The sequence below is a fragment of the Chiloscyllium plagiosum genome, chromosome 17 (genome assembly GCF_004010195.1).
Source record: "Chiloscyllium plagiosum isolate BGI_BamShark_2017 chromosome 17, ASM401019v2, whole genome shotgun sequence".
NCBI classification, from domain to species: domain Eukaryota; kingdom Metazoa; phylum Chordata; class Chondrichthyes; order Orectolobiformes; family Hemiscylliidae; genus Chiloscyllium; species Chiloscyllium plagiosum.
In genome coordinates, this window is record NC_057726.1 from 70,062,015 (window position 1) to 70,087,418 (window position 25,404).

The following is a 25,404-nucleotide window of genomic DNA, read 5'->3' on the forward strand; positions in this document are numbered from 1 at the left end:
CATTAGATTAGATTACATTACAGTGTGGAAACAGGCCCTTCGGCCCAACAAGTCCACACCGACCCGCCGAAGCGCAACCCACCCATATCCCTACATTTACCCATTACCTAACACTACGAGCAATTTAGCATGGTCAATTCACCTGACCTGCACATCTTTGGATTGTGGGAGGAAACCGGAGTATCCAGAGAAAACCCACGCAGACACAGGGAGAATGTGCAAACTCCACACAGTCGCCTGAGGTGGGATATGAACCCGGGTCTCAAGCGCTGTGAGGCAGCAGTGTTAACCACTGCGCCACCGTGCCGCCCACAAACTTTTGTGATTTGGGGGCGTTGCGTGATTTGAAGGATAAGAAGGGGGCGTTGATAACGGAAAGGTTGAGAAACACTGATCTAAATTAAATACCATTTGCTACTCTTCGGCCATTGCCCCATCTGATCAAAATCCCATTTTCCTTCTTTTCCCTGTCCACTACACCTTCAATTTTGGTGTCACCTCCAAACTTATTAAGTATGCCTCCTACGTTCACATTCAAAAGCATTTAAATAATGATGAAAAGCAGCAGACCAGCACCGAAACTTGTGGCACACCACAGGTCACAGGCCTCCATTCTGAAAGGCAACGACTCCACCAACACCCTCTATCTTCTATCTTTGAGCCAGTTATGTATCGAAATGGTTGTAATCTAAACTTGCTAAGCAGTCTTCCATAAAGAGCCTTGTTGAACGCCTTATGGGGATACACTTAATCAACTCTTCCTCAAGGACACCCTGACTGGGTTGGTTCGAACAATCGACATGTCGATTAAAATCTCATGCCATTTGCTATACCATTTTTACAGGCATTAGTTATTTCTATGTTTATAGGTGAAGAAAACAGTTAAATTATCATGGCTTATGTTACCTTTCATGGTAAAGGCAACACTTTTGTTTCTCCTTCACAGCTCCCCGTCCAGATTTACAGCAAGAGATTCTCCACTTGCCAGCAGAAGCTGTGTGACATCACGGACAGTTCCGAAACGATATTGCAGACACAGGGGCACCTTTGCTCTCATTGTCTCGACAGTATTTCCATTTCCAACTCTGTGAGTTAGCCATTCACGCTGGCGGATATGTTGGAGACTCCATCATTTAGCGACATATCTTTCCTGGGAATTTTGTATGTAGGTGGGCATTTAGATTTCATGTTAATTATTAAACTTCCCTGAGCAAGAACTTGTGTCCGATATCCTACACAAGCTAGCTTTCTGCTACTTGAACTTCATTAAATATTTTCATATTGAGTGTTCTTTGCAGAAAAGAATGATGTGAATGTGAAAAGCAATATTGGTTATGGTAATTTAATTAGGAAATGCATTCGTTAGCAGGATAGATAGTTAAACTTAGATGGTTAAGCAGCATTACTAATGTAACAAAAGACGGGATGCACAATATTAGTTTTAGCAGTGTTTTTGTTTCCCTCTGTGGCTATGATTTAGTTTTGGATATTTTGTTGTCAGTTTCTGTCTGCAGCTCTGGCGACCATGGCTGGAATCTGGCACAAACACCGGCGCGCCAGGGTGGGAATGTTCTCTTCCGGTGTCCTTTCCCTTTCCATGTTAATCACTCGGCGGTAACTGCTTACTGGTGGAGAGACGGGAACAAGAGCTTCCTGCAAGCAAACGGCAGGAAAAGGTTCACTGTGAGGAGAGGCGGCGCGTACCTTCATGTTCTGAATGTGACTGTTGCGGATGCCGGTGTGTATCACTGTGCCGTCAAATATCAGCATCGAACAGTTGGGAAAGGAACCGAGATGCAAATCCTCGTGTCTGGTAAGCGTTGCTAAAAATTATAAACGGGAACATTTTCGGAGATATTGGGATTAGGCCATTCAGCCCCTCGAGCCTGTTCCCCCATTCAATGAAATTATGGCTGAACTTCAGCCTAACTCCACTTATCTATGTTTGGACTATATCCCTTAATATCTTTTGCTTAAAAAAAATTAATAAAATCTCAGTTTAATATTAACGACAATCATCCACTACTGTGTGTAGAAGAGTTCAAACCTCTACCACCTTTTGTGTGTAGCAGCGCTTCCAAACATCTCTCCTGAAAGGTTTCACTCTCATTTTTAAACATTCCAATGTTGTTTGTTCAATATATAACAGTCCTGAGTATAAAACAGTACATTTCTCTAATGCAGTAACTGGAGCAACATGCATTCAACAATGGTTAGGTTTCTAGGGACAGGACCAGAATCCCTGATAATAGAAACAACAAAAAGAAAATCAAAGTTGGGAATAAAGACCTTTTTTAAAATGTGAGTATTCTATGTTTGGGATGGATAATTGCAGGATTATTCACAATTTTAGAAATATAACATGAGCTGTTTTAACACATCATTTAAGCAAGTCAAAAAAAAACTTCATTTAGGTTTGCTTGGTTACTAGAAATTTATAGATTTTTAAAGCTTGTTTAACTTATTGGGTATAAAAACACTTACTCAGAATTGGAATGCTGAGACAAGGGGAGAGGTGTTGGTTTTTTGAGATCCGAACAAAATCCTTCATTCGCAATCAATTGCAACCGAGAAGCCGCTTGAGATTACACCAGTATAGGGTCATAATCTCTGCCACCTCAGTTCGGCTCAGAGCTTGACTCTGGACGAAGGTCGCAAACAAAACCTGCTGCATGTGAAAATAACAGTGCTCGTACAAATACTGATAAATGGAAAATGTTGTGAAACTTCAAAGGTTCAGAAAAGATTTACAAGGATGCTGCCAGGGTTGGAGGATCTGAGTGACAGGGAGAGCATGAACAGGCTAGGGCTGTTTTCCCTGGAGCATCGGTGGCTGAGGGGTGACCTTATAGAGATTTACAAAATTAGGAGGGGCATGGATAGGAAAAATAGACAAAGCCTTTTCCCTGGGGTCGGGGAATCCAGAACGAGAGGACATAGGTTTAGAGCGAGAGGAGAAAAAATATAAGAGGTCTAAGGGGCAACTTTTTCACGCAGAAGGTGGTACGTGAATGGAATGAACTGCCAGAGGATGTGGTGGAGGCTGGTACAATTGCAACATTTAAGAGGCATTTGGATGGGTGTGTGAATAGGAAGGGTTTGGAGGGATAAGGGCCTGGTGCTGGAAGGTGGGACTAGATTGGGTTGGAATATCTGGTCGTCATGGACGGGTTGGACCGAAGGGGCTGTTTCCATGCTGTACATCTCTATCACTCTATAATTGTGGAACAGATACAAGTGATAACACATGTGGTAATATGCTATAAAATGAAACTTTAAGATGAAAACTTTGTTGGGAAGAAGTGCAACTGTTTTCCAATACAACGACCGCCCCCACCCCCCCCCCCCCCCCAACCATGATATAGTCATGAAACAAATCTGTTAATGACTCTAACATGCTCCAACAGCCCTCTGCACACACACACGACAAATAGCTCCACACAGGTGGGAGCACTTCAGTCAGTCACTCTATCCATATCCCTTCCCACCATAGTGCCCAATGGTTGACTATTTACTAATGGGCAGCTGTAGCAATGCATTAGTGGGCGGCACGGTGGCACAGTGGTTAGCACTGCTGCCTCACAGCGCCAGAGACCCGGGTTCAATTCCCCCCTCAGGCGACTGACTGTGTAGAGTTTGCACGTTCTCTCCGTGTCTGCGTGGGTTTCCTCCGGGTGTTCCGGTTTCCTCCCACAGTCCAAAGATGTGCACGTCAGGTGAGTTGGCCCCGCTAAATTGCCCGTAGTGTTAGGTAAGGGGTAAATAGAGGTGTATGGGTGGGTTGCGCTTCGGCGGGGCGGTGTGGACTTGTTGGGCCGAAGGGCCTGTTTCCACACTGTAAGTAATCTAATCTAAAAATCTAATCTAAATTTTGGAATCAATGTCCCTTTAAGCCAAAGTTTTATATCTATTCCAGCATCTCGAGATTTCCATTAAGATTTTCTCAAAACGAAGCATGTGTCTTATCTCTCACAGACTTGGAAAAACCTGCTTGCTTTGTCGAACTCAGGGTTGCTGAATATTCTTAGTGCTATCCCTCACATGCGCACCATGAATCTATTGAACCCCACCATACTGAACACCTTATGTAAGGCTAATTACCATTTCAGGGTATTCAAGTGTCCCCTGGGTCAACACAGGGTCAGTGCCAATGTCTAAACAATGAAAAATAACAACTTTATTTAAAGCATGCAGTGGAACAATAACACACAGTCAAAATAAGTGTAGTTATGATATCATTGGGGATACGGCCAATAGCTATCTGAAAATATTGATATTGATTACATTTTTTTAAAAAAGAAGCAAAATTACTCTTAGACTTAAATGAATATTATACACATTAAAAATTGACTTCAGATTTGCTGAAATATGTATCGAAAGAAAAGCAAAAATGAGCTATGAAGTCGAAACTTCAAAAAGAAATCTGAGTTCTGATTGTCGGCATATAATACAGATAGCAAATGGGATGCTCGCCATTCCGATCAGAAGAAGGATTTGTTCTGATTGTTGAAACAAAATGTGACCTGTACTGGTGGAAGGCGAGGTTAGGGGCGGGATCGAGAGGGTGAGTCAAAAAAGAAGGAATTATGATGGGCAGCTGCTATTTCCTTTCCACAGAAAAGATGGTAAAATGTTTGAAGTAAAAGACCTTGAGCCTGCTTTTGATATTCAGCCACATGTGACACCAAAACTTTAATGTTTTCTTTGTGCTTGACAATGCTTAGCTCAGGCACATTTTGAAGGAATTCAAATTCACACCTGAAAATTTCTTCATAGCTCCAGCTCAGGCCTTTGATGGTCACTTTGTAAAATTACAATATGCTGGTTTCACAAAATCACAAAATGAGACCATGAGTTGAAAAAGTAGATGTATGGCATTCATTGAATGAGATCATAGTTGATTTGATAATCTTTAAATTCATTTTCCTGCCTTATCTCACTAATCATTGATTAAAAGTCTCTCTGTCAGTTCTAAACGACCTTCTGCCCTAAAGAACTCCATGGATTGACCATCCTCTGATACAGGAAATTCTTCCTTGTCTGTCTTAAATGAGTGACCCCTTGCTCTGACACTATGCCCTCTGATTCCTACATTCTTCCACAAGGAAAAATAATCTCCCAGCACATATTCTGGTGAGCCTATAAATCTCTGAGCCTCTATGAATCTGACATGTTTCAACTAGGTCTTCTAAAGTCAAATGAGTAAAAAACCTAGAAGACTCTGCCTCTCCCCTTACTAAAATTGCCCCAGAACCGGAAACATCTCAGTGGATCTTTTCTGAACTGTCTTCGATGCCAATCTATCTTTCATTAGGTAAGGGAAAATCTACTTTTCCAGATGGGTCTCATTTGTATAGTTTTAGCAAAACTTCCCTGTTTTTGTGCTCCATTCTTTTGGAAATAAGATCAGGCAATTTTCCCTTCCTATCGCTGACTGAACATGGTTGTTAGCTCCTTGTGATGCATGTGCTAGGACATCCAGATCACTCTGTGTTAAAGCTTTCTGTAATATTTCCTTATTCAAATAATATTCAGCTCTTCTATTTTTCCCGCTGACGTGCATGACCTCACATTTTCCACATTATATTCCATCTGATAAGTTTTTGACCATTCACTTAACCTGTCCATATCTCTCTCAATACTTATTGTGTCATCCTCACGACTTGCCTACCCATTTTTTTTTGTATGGTATCAGCGAACTTGGTAATAGAATATACAATTCTATCATCCAAGTCATGAGTATATTTTATAAATGACAGCGGCCCCAGCAACCTGTGGCTCTCCACTAGTTACAGGTTGCCATCCTGAAAACCCAACTTATTTCAGTGGTGTCTTCTATTAGCTACTCAGTCCCTATCCAAGCTAACATGCTACTTACATGATCTTATTGAATGCCTCTTCAAAGGCAATGCTGTTTTGGTTTGATTTTTTAAAAAAGATGCTTGTCTAAATGCTGTGTTATTTATGACAGACTCTAACATTTCACATTAACAACTGTCAAATTAACCAGCCTGACATAGAGTCACAAAACATGGAAACAAACCTTTTGGTCCAACCAGCCCTTGCCAACCACAATTCCAAACTAAAGCAGTCCCACCTGCTGACACTTGGCCCATTCCCTCCAAACATCTGTTGTTCATGTTCTTATCAAAATGTTTTTTAAGCAATTTACCACTTCCACCTTTTCCTCTGGAAGTTCATTCTACACAGGAGCCACTGTCCGTGTAAAAAAAAAAATACCCACATGTATTTTTAAGATCTCCTTCCTCTCCCTTAAAAATATGCCCGCTACTCTTGAAATCCCCCACCCTTAGGGTGCCATTCACCCTGCCATTCACCTTGTCTATATCCTCATTATTATTTTAAATTTCTCTATGATCACTTTAAATGTACTACGCTCCTGTAACAGGGTGACCAGAACTGGACACAGTACTGCAGAAGAGGCCTTACCAACATCCTGTATAACTTCATCATAATGTCCCAAATCCTATACTCAAAGGTCTCAGCAATGAAGAAAATCAAGCTAAATGCCTTCTCAACCGCCCGATCCATATGTGATCCAAATTTCAAAGAATTATAGACCTGAACCCTAGGTCTGTCAGTTCTACAACAGTACCCAAGGCCCTACTTATACTTGGATAAGTCCTGTCCTTGGAATGTGGGGTTGGAAAAGGAAACAGGTCTGATGGCATCTGAGGAGCAGGAAAGTCAATGTTTTGAGCCGAAACCTTTCGGACATTCCTACACTTATTTGTTTTACCAAATTCACGCTTATCTCACGCTTATCCGAAAGAAACTGCATCTGTCACTCTTCAGCCCATTAACCCAATTGATCAAGCTCACTTTATAATCTAAGATACTCTTCTTCACTGTCCACTATACCACCAATCTTTGTGTTATCCTCAAAGTGACTAATCATACCTCCTATATTCTCATCTAAATTATTTATCTAAATGACAAACAAAGTTAGACCCAGCACCAATACCCGTGGAACACCTGACCTGCTGTGCTGTTCCAGCAATAAAGTTTCAACTTTGATCTCCAGCATCTGCAGACCTCACTTTCTCCTCGAAGATTTATACTTGTGTAAGTCCTGTCCTTGGAATGTGGAGTTGGAAAAGGAAACCGGTCAGACGGCATCTGAGGAACAGGAAAGTCAATGTTTTGAGCTAAAACCTTTCGGACATTCCTACCTTTATTTGTTTTATCAAATTCACGCTTATCCGAAAGAAACTGCATCTGTCACTCTTCAGCCCATTAACCCAATTGATCAAGCTCACTTTATAATCTAAGATAATCTTCTTCACTGTCCACTATACCACCAATCTTTGTGTTATCCGCAAACTCACGAATCGTACCTCCTATATTCTCATCTAAATCATTTATCTAAATGACAAACAAAATTAGACCCAGCACCAATACCTGTGGAACACCGTTGGTCACATAACTGTTTGTTTTGTCCCTTTTTGAATAAGAAAGTTACATTGGCAGTTTTCCAAATGTTTGCCACTCTACCAGAAAATAAGGACTCAAGGATTTCTATCAATTCTTTTATTTCTATTACAGTCCATTGTTGGACCCCATCAACCTTCAAACTCATTTGGTTCCACAGTACACTCATGATAATTATTATGTTTATTTCCACCACCCCCACATATCCTATGCTGTGAAGATTAATACAGAGTATTTATTCAATTCTTTTGCCATTTGCTCTTTCCTCATTATTATTTTCTCAGCCCTGCCTCATTGTGTGAAGGACCAGTGTTCATGTTGGACTTCCTTGTCCTTTTTTATATATTTAATGTCTACTTGCTAATTTGTCCTCATAGTTTATTTAATCACACTTAATTTTATTTTTGTCATCTTTTGTCAGCTTTGAAATCATTCCTAATGCCCTGGTTTACCAGTCAGATTTGCCAATTTGTGTTAAATTTCTTTGAATTTAATGATATCCTTTACTTCCTTGGATAATCATGCTTGTCTTATCTCCTTCTGAGAATCCTTTTTCCTTAATGGGAGATATCTTTGTCATGAGTCATGGATTTTTTTCTTAAATGTTTGTTGTTGCTCCTCAACCCTCTTTTCTGTTATTTATTTTCCCAGTCTACACTCAGCCCTCATTCCTATTTATCTTTTATTTAAGTTTGGCACAATTGTTCCAATCCAATTTATGTAATCTCAAGCTGAATGCTAAGATAGACTATGTAATGATCTCTGTTCCTGAGCAGATCTCCTACTTTGAGATCATTTAGGTTCTGCAAAACTGTCTCAGAAAAGATGATGTTGAAATTGTACATGACACTTATTAGACCACCTCTGGAGTATTGTGTACAGTTGTGATCCACATTATCAGAAAAATGTGAATACATTGGTGAGAGTGCAGAAGTAACTTATTAGAATGATCTCAGTGATGAGAAACTTCAGCTATGAGGGTAGATTGAAGAAGTTGGGATTGTTCTTCCTGGAGAGAAGTACTTCGAAAAGAGATTTGATTGAGATTTTCAAAATCCTGAGGGGGCTAGGCAGAGAAGATCAGGAAAAGTTGTTCCTACTGGTAAAAGAAACAAGACTGAGAGGGCGTCCAAATGAAGCAAGGATTATGTGAGAAAAAAAATAATCCACATAGGGTAAGGGTTTGGAATGCACTGCCTGGAAATGTGGTGGAGGCAGGTTCAGTTGAGGTATTCAAGAGGTGTGGGGAAGTGACAGTCCAGTGGTATTATAGATAGATAGATTATTAATCTAGAAGTTCAGCTAACATTCTGAGGACTGGGTTCAAGTCTCACTATGGCAGATGGTGGAATTTGAATTCGACTTAAAACAACTTTGGAATTAAGACACTACTGCTGACAGTGAAACCAATTGTTGGAAAAGACCACCTGGTTCATTAATGAAGGAAATCTGCCATCCTCATCTGGTCTGGCCTACATGTGACTCCAGACCCACAGCAATGTTGTTGACTCTTAACTGCTCTCTGAAATGGCCTAGCAAGTTCAAAGGTAACGAGGGATGGCAATCAAGTTATTGCCAGCCAGTGACGTCCACATCCCATGAGTGGGGAAAAAAAACTGTTTGAATATTTTTACATAATTAGAATCTACAAGGATATGAGGAAAGGGCACAAAATTGGTACTAGATCATAGAGCCTGTGCAAACGTGATGGGCTAAAAGGCCTCCTTCTGTATTATGATAAATTCTATGACTCTGTCAGATGAAAAGTTCACCATATGTTCTGTAGACACTCATTATTGAACAACCTAGAACAATGAAACTTCAATAACATAGAGCAATGTAAGAAAGATGTTACTCATCACAAACTAAGGGAGCTTTTGATAATGTTGGTGTATCTACAAATGATCAACTGGGCATGCTGGAAAACAGAGAGCATTCAATGTGTGGTTGTGGGAAAATGGTTGACTATAAGGTCAACATTTCCACTTATGAAACAGCATATGGAAGACCCATTTATAATCAATTAACTTTTAAATATCTAATTTATATGCTCCAAAATAAAATATTTAATATGTGGGGATTTGTGCTATAGCACCTAAGAAAAAGGAAAACAAACAGGTAAATATGTATAATTCAGTACAAATACTCAGGGCTGTGTTATTTCATGACAGCAGCATACAATAAAGGAGTGGTGGAGAATGAGAAAGAAGTCCCTGAAAATCAAAAGAAACCTCGAAATTCAAAATGAAATCCTCACGGAAGCCTCTCAAAGTGTGTCCTCAAAGGAAAATTGATTTAATTCCTGAGTTGCTGACCAAGCAGGCAATTTTAGATGACTTTAGATTACAGACAGTGTGGAAACAGGCCCTTCGGCCCAACAAGTCCACACCGACCCACCGAAGCGCACCCACCCAGACCCATTCCCCTATATTTACCCCTGCACCTAACACTACGGGCAATTTAGCATGGCTAATTCACCTAACCTGAAAATTTTTGGACAGTGGGAGGAAACCGGGGCACCCGGAGGAAATCCACGCAGACATGGGTAGAATGTGCAAACTCCACACAATCAGTTTTGTCCTGGATGCTGTCAAGTTTCCTGAACGTTCCTGAAGATTCACTCATCCAGGAACATGGAGGGTATTCCATAACACTCCAGACTTGTGTCTTGCAGTTTTTGTAAAGGTTTGGGATTTCAGAAGGTGAGATACTTGACCCAGACTAGCCAGCCCGTGAGCCCGTTTGCAGTTAAAGTGTTTATATGGTTAAGTCCAGATCTCCCTCAGGATGTAAACAGTGGGACATTCTGTGAGTGTAATGCCAACAATGCCAAAGGAGAGTCTGGGTACTCGTTGCATGCACAGATATTCTTTTCTGAGAAGTTGTTTTTTGAACTGAACATTATACAGTCATTAGCAAACATTCCCACTTGAGACGTTATATTGGAGGTAAATTATTGATGAAGCAACTGAAGAATGGGTATAGACCTGACAAACTGCTGAAATGATGTCCCAGAGCTGAGTAGATTGACCTCCAAAATCCACAACCATCTTTCTCTGCGCTAGGCACGTGGAATACTAAGCAGTAGAATAAAGACCCCCCTTTTCCCCAACCACCACCATCCACCCAATTTATTCTGGTTTACTCAGGTTTTGATTTGGCACACACAGTAAAATGTTTCCACGATGTGAAGATCAATCATTTTCAGTTCGGTGCTGGAGAGTAAAGGATGAATTATCTTTGCAGTTCATTCACAAAATAACATTTAACTAAGATCCAACGAAGATGCCTTGATGTGGTTACTAAACACTGTACATGAAGGTAAAACAGTTAAAGATATTCATTTGTTTTTTTTTTCTAATCTTTTTTTCTTTTTCTTTCAATTTACCTGCTCCTGTACCCCTGAAGATTGTCTCCACATCATTCCACAAGGCTTCATCTACCTTTATGAGACTCCACTGTCAAACGGCTGAGTTTCATCCGAAGGAATTCAACCTTACCTGGCATAAAAATGGCACCAGAATTCTGACAGGAATTTCAACTTACAACAGGAAACAACAGACAGACTGTGTGAAGTGATCAGTTCCTTAGAAGAGACACGGCCAATTGAGCAAGGTACGGTTTACACCTGTCAAGTCTATCATGTTTCTATCACTGGTCCAGCAAATTGCAGCTGCATTGTCGACAACGTAGGTAAAATTACAACAAACACGATGCATGTATATGTTCCATCAGCAGTAGTTGAACGGTTGTTGCAGATATTGTGTCACTTGTAAAATATAAAGAGTACTCTGTATTTAATTCAATACCACTATGGAATCTTCAAATCCGCTAGTAATTCAGAATTTTATGCAGGTTCAACATAAATTTGAGTAGTGTGGCAGGATGCATTCATCTATCTAATTTCAGGCAACGTATCCAGTACTATATTAAGCACAGACATAATGTTGCACTCCACAGAATGATGAAAGCAGTAGAGGAATCTCAAGGAGAAGAAAACTGTAAAATGACTTTAAGAACATATAAACATTGAAGCAGATTTGCAAAGAAAAAACTTGATGTTTTTGTTTACAAAGTAATATCAGGTGATATATTCTACTGGCAGTAATGAAATTTCTAAGTGTGTTATATAGAATTGCATTCAAATCAACTGGATAGAAAAGCCGCTCAGTATCCTTCTTCAGAGGTGCTTAAAATCAGCTTGTCAGCATGGTTTGGAGAAACGCAGAAAAGGAGTGTGGATTCGTAAATTGGGGTAATGGTTTCAGTGTGCTTAATTCTAGCATATATACATTGCTGGCTTGACTGAATGTAGACATTATCTGAACATTTCGACTGATTAATTTGTGCAATACAAAGTATGTTTTTGTTCGCTGGTATCAAAGGTGTGTTATTTCAGATGTAGAGAATATGCAGAGAATTAAAGCTGAGCTTCTGGTGCTAGGTCGGACAGATGTCAGAGGTAGTTTCTTTACTTCGAGAGTAGGAGGGGCGTGGAACGCACTGCCTGAAACAGCAGTACACTCGCCAACTTTGAGGGTATTTAAATGCTCATTGGATAAACATATGGATTAAATTGGAATAGTGTAGTTTAGATGGGCTTCAGATTGGTTCCATGGGTCAGTGCAACATCGGGGACCGAAGGGCTTGTACTGCGCTGTAATTTTCTATAAGGCAACTCAATAAGATGAGATTCCATTATATCACAGGAAATATATTAGCATTGATACGGGATCATCTAAAGGGAATATAAAAAAATTGGACGAAAGAGTGCACCTATACACTATATTTCACCTACAATTAATGGAGTGCTCAAACATCAATGCTAGGCCATAATATTTAAAATATAAATGAACTGGATGAGCACAATGAATGCACTATCACTAAGTTAGCAGATGACACCAAAATAAGAGGGAAGGCAAGTAATGAGAGTGTCACGGGCTGCAGAGATATAGTCAAGATATACAAGAGGGCAAAAACTTTGCAGCTGAAACATAAAGAAGGAAAATGTGAGATTTTAAACTTTTATCAGGAAGAAAAGTGGAATATTATTGAAATGGAGAAAGTTACAGAAAACTGGAGTGCAAACAATTTGGGGCCAAATACATTAATCACCAAACCTAGCATCCACGTTCAGCAGGAAATCGGGAAGACAAATGGAATGTTGACCTTTATTTCAAAGAGAATGACATACACAAATAGGAAAGACAAAAGTGAGGACTGCAGCTGCTGGAAACCAGAGTTTAGATCAGAGTGGTGGTGGAAAAGCACAGCAGGTCAGGCAGCATACGAGGAGCAGGAAAATCGACGTTTCGGGCAAAATCTCTTCATCAGGATTCCTGATGAAAGGCTTTTGCCCGAAACGTCGATTTTCCTTCTCCTTGGATGCTGCCTGACCTGCTGTGCTTTCCCAGCACCACTCTGATATACACATATAGGAAAGTTTAACAAGGCCATTTAGAATACATAAACAGTTTTGGTCGCCTTATTGAAATAAAGATTTCAATAAAGACTGCTCTGGAGCAATCCTGAGAAGGTTCATGAGGACCAGTGTTTTTGCCCGAAACATCGATTTTCCTTCTCCTCAGATGCTGCCTGACCTGCTGTGTTTTTCCAGCACCACTCTGATCTACACATATAGGAAAGTTACTCAAGGCCATTTAGAATACATAAACAGTTTTGGTCGCCTTATTGAAATAAAGATTGCAATAAAGACTGCACTGGGGCAATCCAAAGAAGGTTCAAGAGGACCACCCTGGTATCCAGGAGTTTTCTTATTGGGAAGGTTGAGTATGTTGTGTCTGTATTTGTTTAAGTTAAGACGAATGACAGGCAACATTCTTGAAACCTGTCGTATTCTTACATGGATTGATAGGTTAGATGCTTAAAAGTTGCTTTCTCCTGTCAGACTGTCTAGGACCAGAACCCATAATGGCAGGGTAAGGAGTCATCTAATCAGAACGGAGATCAGGAGGAATTTCTTCTCTGCAGGTAGTGTATCTGTGGAATTCCTCATTTGCAGAGGGCTGCAGTGGTTGTGTTATTGCATATATTCAAGGCTGCAATAGATTTAATTGAATAAGGAAGTCAAGAGTTGAGGAAAAGGCAAAGAAGCGTAATTGATTATTGCTGGATCAGCCATAGCCTCATTAACTGGCAGAACAAACTCAATTGGCTGAATGGCCTACTTTTGCTGTTACGATAAATGATGTTACAGCTATTTATTTATGACCCCTGACATGAAATTGGTAATACAAATAAACAAAATAATTCGGAGTCTTAACAGGTGGAATCAAGAAGTATTACCAGGTCAGTTTCAGTGTGTAGTCCATCTAAATATATTTGTTGATCATATCATATTTGTACTCCTCAAAGTCACTTTGACAGCAATTTCCAAACCCATGATCTGTACCACAAGGGTGGTAGATACATAGGAATACCAGCACCTGCAAGTTCCACTCGAAGCCACACAATCTCCTGTGCTGGAACTGTATCATCATTCCATTACTTCACCATTGTTGTGTCAAAATCCTGAAACCCTCTACCTCAGAATTGTGCAAAGCTGTACACCACATAGACTTAATGGTAAGATCCTGGGGAGTGTTGCTGAACAAAAACACCATGGAGTGTAGGTTCATTGTTTCTTGAAAATGGAGTCCCAGGTAGACAAGAAAGTGAAGAAGGCGTTTGTATGCTTGCCTTTATTGGTTAGTGCATTGAGTATAGGAGATGGAAGGTCACCTTGTGGCTGTACAGGACATTGATTTGGCCACTTTTGGAATGCTGCATTCAATTGTAGTGAGCCTGCTCTTAGAAGGATGTTGTGAAACTTGAAAGGGATCAGAAAAGATTTATAAGGATGTTGCCAGGGTTGGAGGGTTTGAACTATAGGGAGAGGCTGAATAGGCTACAGCAAATTTCCCTGGAGTTTCTGAGGCTGAGGAGTGACCTTACAGAATTTTATAAAACCTTGAGGGGGATGGATAGGGTAAATTGGTGAAGTCTTTTCCCCTGAGTGAGGGAGTTCAAAACTTGAGGGCATAGGTTTAAGGCGAGAGTGGAAAGATTTAAAATGGATGTAAGGGCCATCCTTTTCATGAAAAGGGTGGTGCGTGTTGGAATGAGCTACCAGCGCAGTGGTGGAGGCTGGTACAATTATAATATTTAAAAGGCTCCTGGATGCATGCATGAATAGGCTTCAAAGTGGCATGGGCCAAATGTTGACAAATTAAATTAGCATATATGTTTGGCATGTACGAGTTGGACCAAAGAGTCTGTTTCCATGCTATTCACAGCTCTATGACATCGACAGCAGTGAGTCAAAAATGGATAACATCATCACCTTCTTCAGGGCAATTAGACATGGACAGTCCATTTTACCCAAAGCAGAGTTACCCATGTCCCATGGTTTTGTTTTACTTCAATAAACTCACCCTCTTTCCAATTGCTGCTCAAACACCAAATTCAGGTAAGGCAATAAATGCTGACCTAATTAATCCAATGATATTAAATAGTTATACCATTTATGACTGCTTGGAAAGAGGTTTTTTTTTTAAATTATGTTCTTGGATTTTATTTACAGCATGAGAAATCATAATGGAGAAACACAATGTTTGTCAAAGTGCTGGTAGTTTCTTGACAAATACATTCATTATTTTTGTCCTAATGCTCTTTAACTGTAAAAGACTCACTGGCCTATATAACTGTGAGCAACAGTGAGTGGATTTAGAGGCCAACAAGTTGAATACATGATGACTCTGGATTCTTAAGTAGTCAAAATGTCGTTAAAATGGTATGTTTTGAGCGAGTCATTGATTACTTTATACTTTTCCAGATTATCATTTTGTTCCTGTCCACCTGATTTATCGATCCATATTGGGGATATTGGTAATTATTGTACTAGCAGTGATCATATTTGACCATGTTACATCAGATACGCTCCACAGGCAAGCATTTTAACACATAGTTCTAATATTCAACAGTACTTGTAGATTTATGGAATGAAGGTGTGAAACTTGTTAATTAGTTTTGGAAAATTCTTGCCTGTGGTATCAGTTTCCAGTAATTACACTGCAATTTAAATCTGTTCTCTTTTGGACTTAGTTCTTCAAATGAGGCATCGCTCATAAACAGTGGGTTACAGATATCTAACACTTTCATTCTTTCACTGAAATGTTGCATTTGATTTCTTCCATTTAACTGATTTGCCAGATTTATTCACGAAATGTTACTAGTGTATCTGCACACTGTTTCCATCACTGCACTCTTTGGGTCCATCATCCAAATCATTAATATATAAAATGAATAGCTGGAGTCAAAGCACTGACCTCTGCAACACTGCACTAGTCACTGCCTGCTACTCAGAAAAAAGATCCATTTACTCCTACTCTTTTGTTTCTTGCCTGCCAGCCAGTTTTCTATCCATCTCAATATACTATCCCTAATCCCATGCTCTTGAGAATTACGAACTAATCTCTTAAGTAATGAAAGACTTCTGAATGTCCAAGTAAACCACGTCCACTGGCTCTCCCTTATTAACTTTACTAGTTACAATCAGTAAGTTCCAGTAGATTGGTCAATCACAATTTCTCTTTTGTAAATCCATGCTGATTTTGTCCAATCCTGTCACTGTGTCCCAAGTCCTCTGTTTTAAATCTTTTATAATGGACTCTAGCATTTCCCTCCTACTGATGTCAGAATATTCACTCGATAATTCCCTGTTAAATCTCTGTCTTCTTTTCCTTTAATACAGTAGTGTGTTTAGATTACCTCCCCTCCGTTTTTTTTTTCCTGTGAATTAGCTTGTTGTCACTGTCACCATCTTGATTGAGTTTACTACAAAATTATGGTTAATGATTTCTAACCATCGAAATTTTGGAAGGGTTCTCCTGATTCCTCCCTTTTCTTTGAGCAGGTATCGAAATGAAGAGACCAAGAGAAACAGTGTAACCATTGGAAAGTTAGAGCCGTGCCGTGAGTGCACTCCAGTGGGATATGACGATGAAAGTTTTAAGATACATTTCCTTATGACGATTGTTTCAAAAATTTCTAATAACAGTTAAATTTAGTTTATAAACAGTAATGTTGTTAATTGTAAATTGTTGTGAGCTTTTTAACTGCTGATTGATCCCAGAATTCAATAATCACCACATTCTGTTGGTTTTGCATAATCTCAACAAAAACCCACCTCAGTGGCTAATACCGTGTTTTTGAGATTTGATACTTCCTTCTCATAGAAGGGACTGTAAAACAGGGGAACTGGCAATAGGTTTTAGGAGTCTTTCTATCTATAGATTTCATTCAGGATGCATTATGCTCTGCTACATATTAGGAAACTCGGAAAGCTTTTGTTCCATTCGTCAATGTCATAAAAAGTCATTTATGACATAAACTAAGGCCACTCTGCCCATCGAGTCCTTGTCCTTTCTTTGTAGCAGTTCAGTCAATCCCAATTCTTACTCAATCCCATAGCCTAGTGAATTGATTTCCCTTAATTACTCATTTCCTTTTGAATTCATTAATTATTTTTGGTTCTGCTGAACTTGCATGTAACAAATTGCAGGTCACAAGAAATAGCTGCATATAAACATACCTCCCCAAATGTTGTCTCTGAAATCATTAACAAAACCTTAAATCCATGTCACCTGCCCCTTGCTATCTAATGGGAATTTGTATTCCTTGTTCACCTTCTCCAAACTAGTCAAGTAATCTTCTGGAATTTGATCAAATCTCCCCTCAGCATCCTTTGCTCAAGAACAATTACCAACTCGTTTACCCTAACCTTGCTATTAAAATCTACCATCGTGGTAGCATTTAGTAGATCGTTTCTGCATCCTGTCAAGAACTCTCACAATGTTCCTACTGGGATGACCAGAATAGTGCACAATGTTCTATTTGGGACCTAATCAGGACTTTAAAAATGTTCAATATTCCTTCTTGGTTTTGGTACTCCAATCTTATCTCATTTCCCAGCATCAGATCCAGCAATACCAGTTCTCTAATTGGGCCAGTAACAATCTAGTCAATGCCGGCTTCCTGAGTATATTTCAGAAAATGCTTCTCCTTCTTACTCTTGATTCATATCTTATCCCAATCAATATGTCGGAAACTGAAGTCCTAATAACACTACTATGCAATATTGCTTTTGTTTCCATGCAGTTTAGCATCTCTTCTATTTCATTCCCTTATTCAAAGTTTGATAAAATAACCAATACCATAACCATGTCTTTTTGCTTCTCAACTTAAACAAGTTAGACGCTTTCCTTAGTCTATCACTTAGATCCAACAATGTAATTTTTTCCACAATCAGTATTGATAACCTGTCTCATTATTATTGTGTTCACTGTCCATTCTTAAGGATTCATATTTATAAACATCCATTCCTCACCACTTAACCTTTGCCTCTATCAATATATTTGAGTATTAGGGTCCACAATGCATACAGCATTTAAGAATTGACCAGCGACACTTCAGTTGTTCAAACAATTTTTAAAGTACTATGGAAGCAGATCTCTTTCAAGGTCATAATTGGCTTATCAGGACTTGTTCATTGTGAACATATTAAATATATAACTAACAAATCCTATTTCTAATATCTAGGTGATTCAGTGCTGATGAGGGCAAGGCACCAAGGATATAGAGCTAAAAATGTGTTGCTGGGAAAGCGCAGCAGGTCAGGCAGCATCCAAGGAGCAGGAGAATCGACGTTTCGGGCATGAGCCCTTCTTCAGGAATTCCTGCTGCGCTTTTCCAGCAACACATTTTCAGCTCTAATCTCCAGCATCTGCAGTCCTCACTTTCTCCACCAAGGATATCTCGACAACTAAAGGGACAAGGCAATTCCCTGAAGGAAGGAAAAGGAAGCACAGATTGCAGAGTTGTTGATCAGGTTAGAATCTGGCGACGACCATGATAGGATGGACCTTCACATGATGCACTCCAATGGCTGAGGAAAACTGTCCTACATTCAGAAGCAGTAAACCTCTTATGGAAATTTTGCAAACAGTGAAGATTACACAAGATTCCTGAGAAGGATTACTGTCGGCAAAAGTTGAATTTCAATAAAGCAACTGCGAATCACATGGCTGCAGTTGATGCATTGAACTATCTCAACAATCATGTGTAAACAATTATCTGGTGCATCATTAAATAAGTAACTGGTAGAATATATAAAATAAAATATTGTAAATAAAGTTGTAGAGTGGAGTGACTTATAAAACTTCACTATATTTTCATGTTAAAGAATAAATTTATATTTTATTTTATTTTATTCTTCAAAGTCTAAATGGAAAGGAATGACTAGATGGGGTTAAACAATTTTTCCATGTGTCAAAAATGAAAGAAAAATCCAAATTAATGCATTATGTTTCTCTGCATAGTGTGAACAAAGTGTTAAATAAGATTTCCATTTTGTTTCACAATACAGAGAAGGGTGATCTATGCTTTGGAACCATTGGCCTTCTGTATGAAAGTAGAAATATAATGGGAAAGTACTTTAAGTAAATTTAGAGCACTGTTGAATACAAAATTGTTTGGGCAAGGTAATACATATCAGGAGTGGGCAAGTTATACAATTGTAAATTCTTTGTGGGGCAAGAACTTTAATTAATAATAAATCAGAAAATGCTGCAGAAACTCAGCAGATCTGGAACTATCTGTGGAAAGAGAAGCAGAAGTCAACATGACTCTTCAGAATTTCCTGTTCACTTTGTATAGTGGTCACTCAGCAAACCAACATAAAGCATTCTGCTCAAATTAAAATTTGATCTGGGTGCAAGAATCCTAATTAATAATCATTTAATAATTGTGAAATAATGATATATGTAGATTAATCGGGAGGAGTGTGTGATGAAATATATAGATTAGTGTGAAGAAGTGAAGGGATGCAGTAGAATTGCTTATATATAGTCAGTCTGGTGTCTTGAGCTTGAAATGACATTTTCTCTTTGATCAAAAATATGCAGTTCTGTTTTTTTTCTAATCACTCAGTCATCCTAAATAGAAATCATTCGTTTCATTATCAATTTCATGGGCACCATGCTAGTTATCTTTCAGAACAGCAAGGACTCCCCCCCTCCCCCCCCCCCCCCCAGCCCCCCGCCCCTTTCTCAAATATTAATGTTTCATAGGGAATGTTATGTAAAATTGATCAATTTGGTTAAGGATAACAATGTTGAGTTCTTATTTCATGAAGCATGATTGATTGAAAAGAATGATTACTGGTTTCTGTTGTGTGAATGCAGAGTGGCTATATCTGTCAGTGCAGGATTTCAATGTTTTTCTTTTATAAAGAGGGATTTAGACAATTCCCATATTAGATTAGAAAACCAAATTGTGTGGTCTTCATGCCTAAGATTTGTGTTTATTTTAGATTAGATTGCTGACAGTGTGGAAACAGGCCCTTCGGCCCAACAAGTCCACACCAAAGCGCAACCCACCCAGACCCATTCCCTTACAGTTATCTTTCATCAAACACTAACGGCAATTTAGCACAGTCAATTCACCTAACCCGCCCAGTTTTTGGACTGTGTTGAGGAAACACAGGGAGAATGGGCAAACGCCACACAGTCGGGAAATGAACCCGGGTCTCTGGCGCTGTGAGGCAGCAGTGCTTGCCACCGTTCTGCTTGCACGGTGAAAATCAATGCGTTCTTAAGAACTAGCATAGGTCAGAGACAAAATGTTGACTAATACGAGTTCATACTTAATTAGCGTTCAATTATCTTTCTTGGTCTGAACATAGAAATGCCCTAATTAGTGAATGTAACAACGCTAGTTGCATTAAGATACTGTTTGTACCATTTGTTTTTGTAACGATTGTGACTGTAACATAGATGTTTAGACGCAGCATGGTAAGGTTATATAAACAGGTGGATCATTGATAGTAAATAGTTTACTGCTGTACATCTCGAAGTAGTCAGATTGTCGGAATGGCATTTCTCTCAATAAAAAAAAAAGAATTGGCTGTTGTGAGATTTATTTTGAAAGACTTGTTAAGTTTAACTTGCCGTTTTGCGACGTTAATAACTGCAGATAGTTTGATATTGAATCGGGGAATCAACGATATTATATCATTGACGAGACAGAGAGGCAAATCCTGGAGAATATTTTCGTTAGGTTCCCAGTTAGACAAGGTCATCATTTGTCGTAGATTTTCTATAAATGTTAGCAATGTTATGGAAACAAACATGAGAATAGCAGCAAAACTAAATTCCGTTTTCGTTGTGTGAAATTCACCCTGCATCAGATGTGACAATTTTGGGCACTTTTTTTTCACAAAAATGAAGATATAATTAGATCAGTGTTGTCCACTTGTAGCCCAGTGAATTTGAATACTTGACATTAAGGAGTAAAGTAAACCGACTGTTCTTTAAGTTGCTCATAGTGGAGGAACACAATCTACTGAGATAAGTAAATTGTGGTCAGGCGGTGGGAGCTAAATTGGATAACGTTTGCTTCCCTGAAATTCCCTTGATGCAGACGTTACTGTCACATGGGCTACAGAGAAATACATGCTCATTTTAACATAGGAAGGAAAGAATTCACGACCCATAGAATCCAATTCGTGCTCCAATGTGTGTGAATCTCAGACGTGCTGAAATAACTTCCAGAATATTCATTTCATGTGTCTTTTAAAAATCTAAGTACCCGAAATTTTGAGAAAAGAAAATCAGGTTCACACATAATCCGAAAGCTGGTGTAAAAACATGGTAGTGAGCCAGCCCCCTCTCTGTCCATGGGCAGGTTGGTGGGGGCAGCCCTGCTTCACGTGAAGGCAGCTACTATCCTTACAAGTACTGGTCCACAGTGACTCCAAACTCAGAGCAATATGGTTGACTCTCAACTGCCCTCTGGGCAAATCAGACTGGCTATAAAGGTTGAGCCAGTGATGCCCACATCCCATGAACAAAAAAAAAGTTATTTTGTGGTGTTGAAGATAACAAAGACATGAACTTGCTCTGAATTATTTGAAACCATGTTAATCAGATACGAATATTACGTCTCAATGAGAGAATGTAAGATAATACATTGCTCCCGGGCCAACATTTCTGTCACAGTTTGCTTGTGGAAACTGGAGAAAAAACAGCATCCCATTTTTTGCTTGGGGACTCAGGACTCAATATCAAGTTCAAAGTATCCCTACAGTGTGAAAATAGGCATTAGGCCGAACAAGTCCACACAAACCCTCCAAAGAGTATCCCACCTTAACCCATTCCCGTATCCTAATATTTTACATTTCTCCTGACGAATGCACCCAACCTACACATCCCTGAATAGTATGGACAATTTAGCATAGCCAATTCAAAAACACTTCCCCTTTTGGACTCCAGAGCACCTGGAGGAAATCCCCACAGACATGGGGAGAATGTGCAAACTCCACACAGACAGACAGTCGCTCAAGACTGGAATCGAACCCGGTTCCCTAGTGCTGTGAGGCAGCAATGCAAACAATTGAGCCACCATGCCACCCTAATAATTTTAAATTCAGTAATTTTCGAACCTGAACACCTTCTCCCCTGTCCTTGCCCTAACCCCACACACTATGCCTTGTCATCACATGGGCTGCTACCACAAACAATCCATTGTCTGCCACTAATGGTTCCTATTAGCAGCTATTGATTCTCCCTGGCTGACCTATACCCATTCCTTTGTCTGCTCAACTGTTTTTCTCTCTCTCTTTCTGTCTATCTTCACTTCTCATTCACTCCTTGCCATTCCTCACTCCATCTTTAGCATATATACCGACCTTTGCCTTGCTACTATCATTGTGAAGAAGGGTCAGTGGACCCAAAACGTGACCTCAGCTTTCTGTCTACAGTTACCAGACCTGCTGAGTTTTTTTCATCAATTTCTGTTTTTATTTCTAATTTCCAACATCCACAGTTTTTTTTTCATTTAAGGAATATAATGGTAGTAATGTAAAAGGGAATACACAAAGTTATGAATACCATTTATATTTCAAACTCCAAGGAAGGTTGAGTGGAACATACTTGAAATAAAAAAAAGTGATAGATTCTTGGAGGTAAAGAAAGAAACTGAGACACATAATGATTTATTTGGTACTTTGTGACAGTTATCACCAAGGAAGAGAATGCAGATATAATACAGAGAGAAATAGAGAAGGTGGAAATAATGAATGGCAATATAATGGTTGGAAATCATTCAGTAAGATGCAATGGAAATGGTGGCTACCCTGAGAGAGGAAACATTGGTTTCCATTCCAGATTGCAAAATGTAGTGTGTGTGTGGAGACAACAGAAGGGATTATCAGTCTCTTCCAATCTTTCTGAGATACTGGAGAGGACACAAATAATTCTTGGGTGGCAAATGAGACACCTTTACTTAAGTAATGTTGGCAGGATACTCGTTGTAACAAAGACCTGTCAACTGATCATAGATGCTGGTCACACTTAGAATACAATAATTAGGGACTCAAATCAACAGGCATGGTGATAAGGTTGAGTCAGCTGCAAAGAACCAACAGGGTTTCGGTTAAAGACAAATCTTACCTAATTGAAGGGTTTTTATTTCTAAGCTAGTTACAGCATGGTATTGAGGACAGTCAATATGTCTTCTATGTAGTTTTTAACAAAGAATTACATAAAAGATTTATAATATTATTGAAGCTCAATAAATTAGAGAATTACGGTCAATGTAAATGGTTAGTAGAGTCACAGGTAGATAGAATAGTGAACAAGGCATTTGGTACGCTTTCCTTTATTTGTCATAGCATTGAATATTGGATTCAGGAGGTCATGTTGCAGCTGCTTTGGAAAATAAAGAACATGAAAGCATGGGAAGGGTTAACGCATGAAGACCAGTGGCAATCTATGGTCTGTGGAAGGCAGGATGGCATATCTGCTTGGCATGGAAGGGTTGGAACGAAGGGTGCTGTGTTATACATCTCGATGACTCTATGACTATAACATTATAGGATCTCAAGAAAAACGTCACTTGTGCACTGAGTCTGCTCTATCATTCATGAAGATGCAGTATCCAGACAAGAAAAAGTGATTGCATGTCATTAGAGTTGAAGGTATTTTCAATCAACCTGTCTAAAATGTTATGACTGACCTCTGGCGCGGGTAAATTTGAACCCAGAGGTCATGATATGTTTTAGATTTAGATTACATTGTATGTTTTTAGATTACATTACAGTGTGGAAACAGGCCCTTCGGCCCAACAAGTCCACACCGACCCGCCGAAGCGAAACCCACCCATACCCCTACATTTACCCCTTACCTAACAGTACGGGCAATTTAGCATGGCCAATTCACCTGACCCTGCACATCTTTTGGACTGTGGGAGGAAACCGGAGCACCCGGAGGAAACCCACGCAGACACGGGGAGAACGTGCAAACTCCACACAGTCAGTCGCCTGAGGCGGGAATTGAACCCGGGTCTCAGGCGCTGTGAGGCAGCAGTGCTAACTGCTGTGCCACCATGCCGCCCACGATATTACCAGTGTGTCACAAGAACTCCATGACTATGTTGTAACACTTGAGGAACTGGCCTTGATAAAAATGTGGGAAGATATTTGCCTGGCTTCACATATAAAATTGTTGATCCTGCAGAAACCACAGTGTGGAAATTCTCAAAACCATACGGGATGGTGTTGATGTTTTAAACTGAAACCTTCTTTTGTTATGGGGATTTTGGTTTTCCCAGACCTGAATGTGCAATCCTTGAATGCCTGCTCTGTCATGGCTGATTCTGTGCTGATCTCAACTTCAGAGATGTCTTTTTTGGAAGAAAATAACTGCCGAGATACAGGAAACCTTCAAAACTCCTAAAGTCACCCCTTCGATAACAGTTGGAAGTTCAGGTGCTTGTTTGTGCAGGACTGCTGGAGGAGATTGGTTTTGCTGAAGCTGAGTTACAGCTTAATCTTCTTTAAGACTGAGTGCTTGCAGTAATTAGCTCTTGGTAACGAGGTCTACGTTTTTATTTTGCACAAATTCAATTTTGTTTGTAGTTGATAATTTGCATGAAACAGGGATTAACAATTCACGTTCTGTAGTTGCCAGTTTTAGACAAGGTTTTAAAAGAGTCTCCCATGAGAGAACAATTAGGCTTAATAAAGAAGCAACTCAATCTGCATTCTGATGGAATGAGTCATATAGGCCTTTTGGCTTAGTGCAGACCACTTCATTTCAGAAACATGGTTTAACCTTGGACTTGGTGTTTGCACTTGCTGCACAGGGACTTCTTTATTTTACACCAATCGTAGTTTGTTTGTCATCTGTAGTTTGAATTATCATGAAAACTACATTTTAAATTCTATAGCTGGGTTAAAAGGTTCAAGGAGCTTGAAATAATAGCTTATTTAATAAACAGCTGAATCCCACCTGATTGAGCGAATTGAGTCAGTCATTTGTCCTCCTTTTTGATAGGTTAGATCATAGAATTCCAAGTGTATGGATGCAAGCAATTCAGCCCATATCAATCCTCCAAGAACATCTCACCCTATCCCTGCATTTCCCATGGAACATCCACTTAGCCTGCACACTATGGGCAATTTAGCATTGCCAAACTACCTAACCTGCACATCATTGGTCTGTGGGAGGAAACTAGAGTGCCCAGATGAAAGCCACACTGGCATTTAAGAATGTGTAAACTCCCCTGAGGCTGGCATCAAACCCAGACCCTTGGCTCTGCAAGGCAGCAGCGCTAACCACTGAGCCATCAAGCCCTATTACATAAACCTAGCTAACCTGGGGTGACATAGCATTTTAGTGTTTCTTAGCAGCACATCAGAGATTAGTGATTAAGGGAGGTTAGGGGGAGAAGGGAAAGAGGTAATCTGTTACTTCTATTTTTAATTTTCGGAAACATTTGCAGTCTTGGGAATTAATTCATATTCTCTACACGAGAAGTTAGTTATTTGTTGAGTGTTGGGTAAGTAACCAACTTATATTATTCCTAAATGTTAACATAGTATAGTAACTTGTG

At 39.6% G+C, this 25,404-nt stretch overlaps 1 long non-coding RNA gene across 1 annotated transcript; it reads left to right on the plus strand.

Moving 5' to 3' along the window:
* The first annotated feature begins 1,129 nt into the window (after positions 1 to 1,129).
* LOC122558612 lies at positions 1,130 to 18,142 on the plus strand. The gene is made up of 4 exons (XR_006314201.1): positions 1,130 to 1,169; positions 1,502 to 1,813; positions 10,861 to 11,067; positions 18,052 to 18,142. It is a non-coding gene; the product is annotated as an uncharacterized LOC122558612 (long non-coding RNA).
* The last annotated feature ends 7,262 nt before the right edge of the window (positions 18,143 to 25,404 follow it).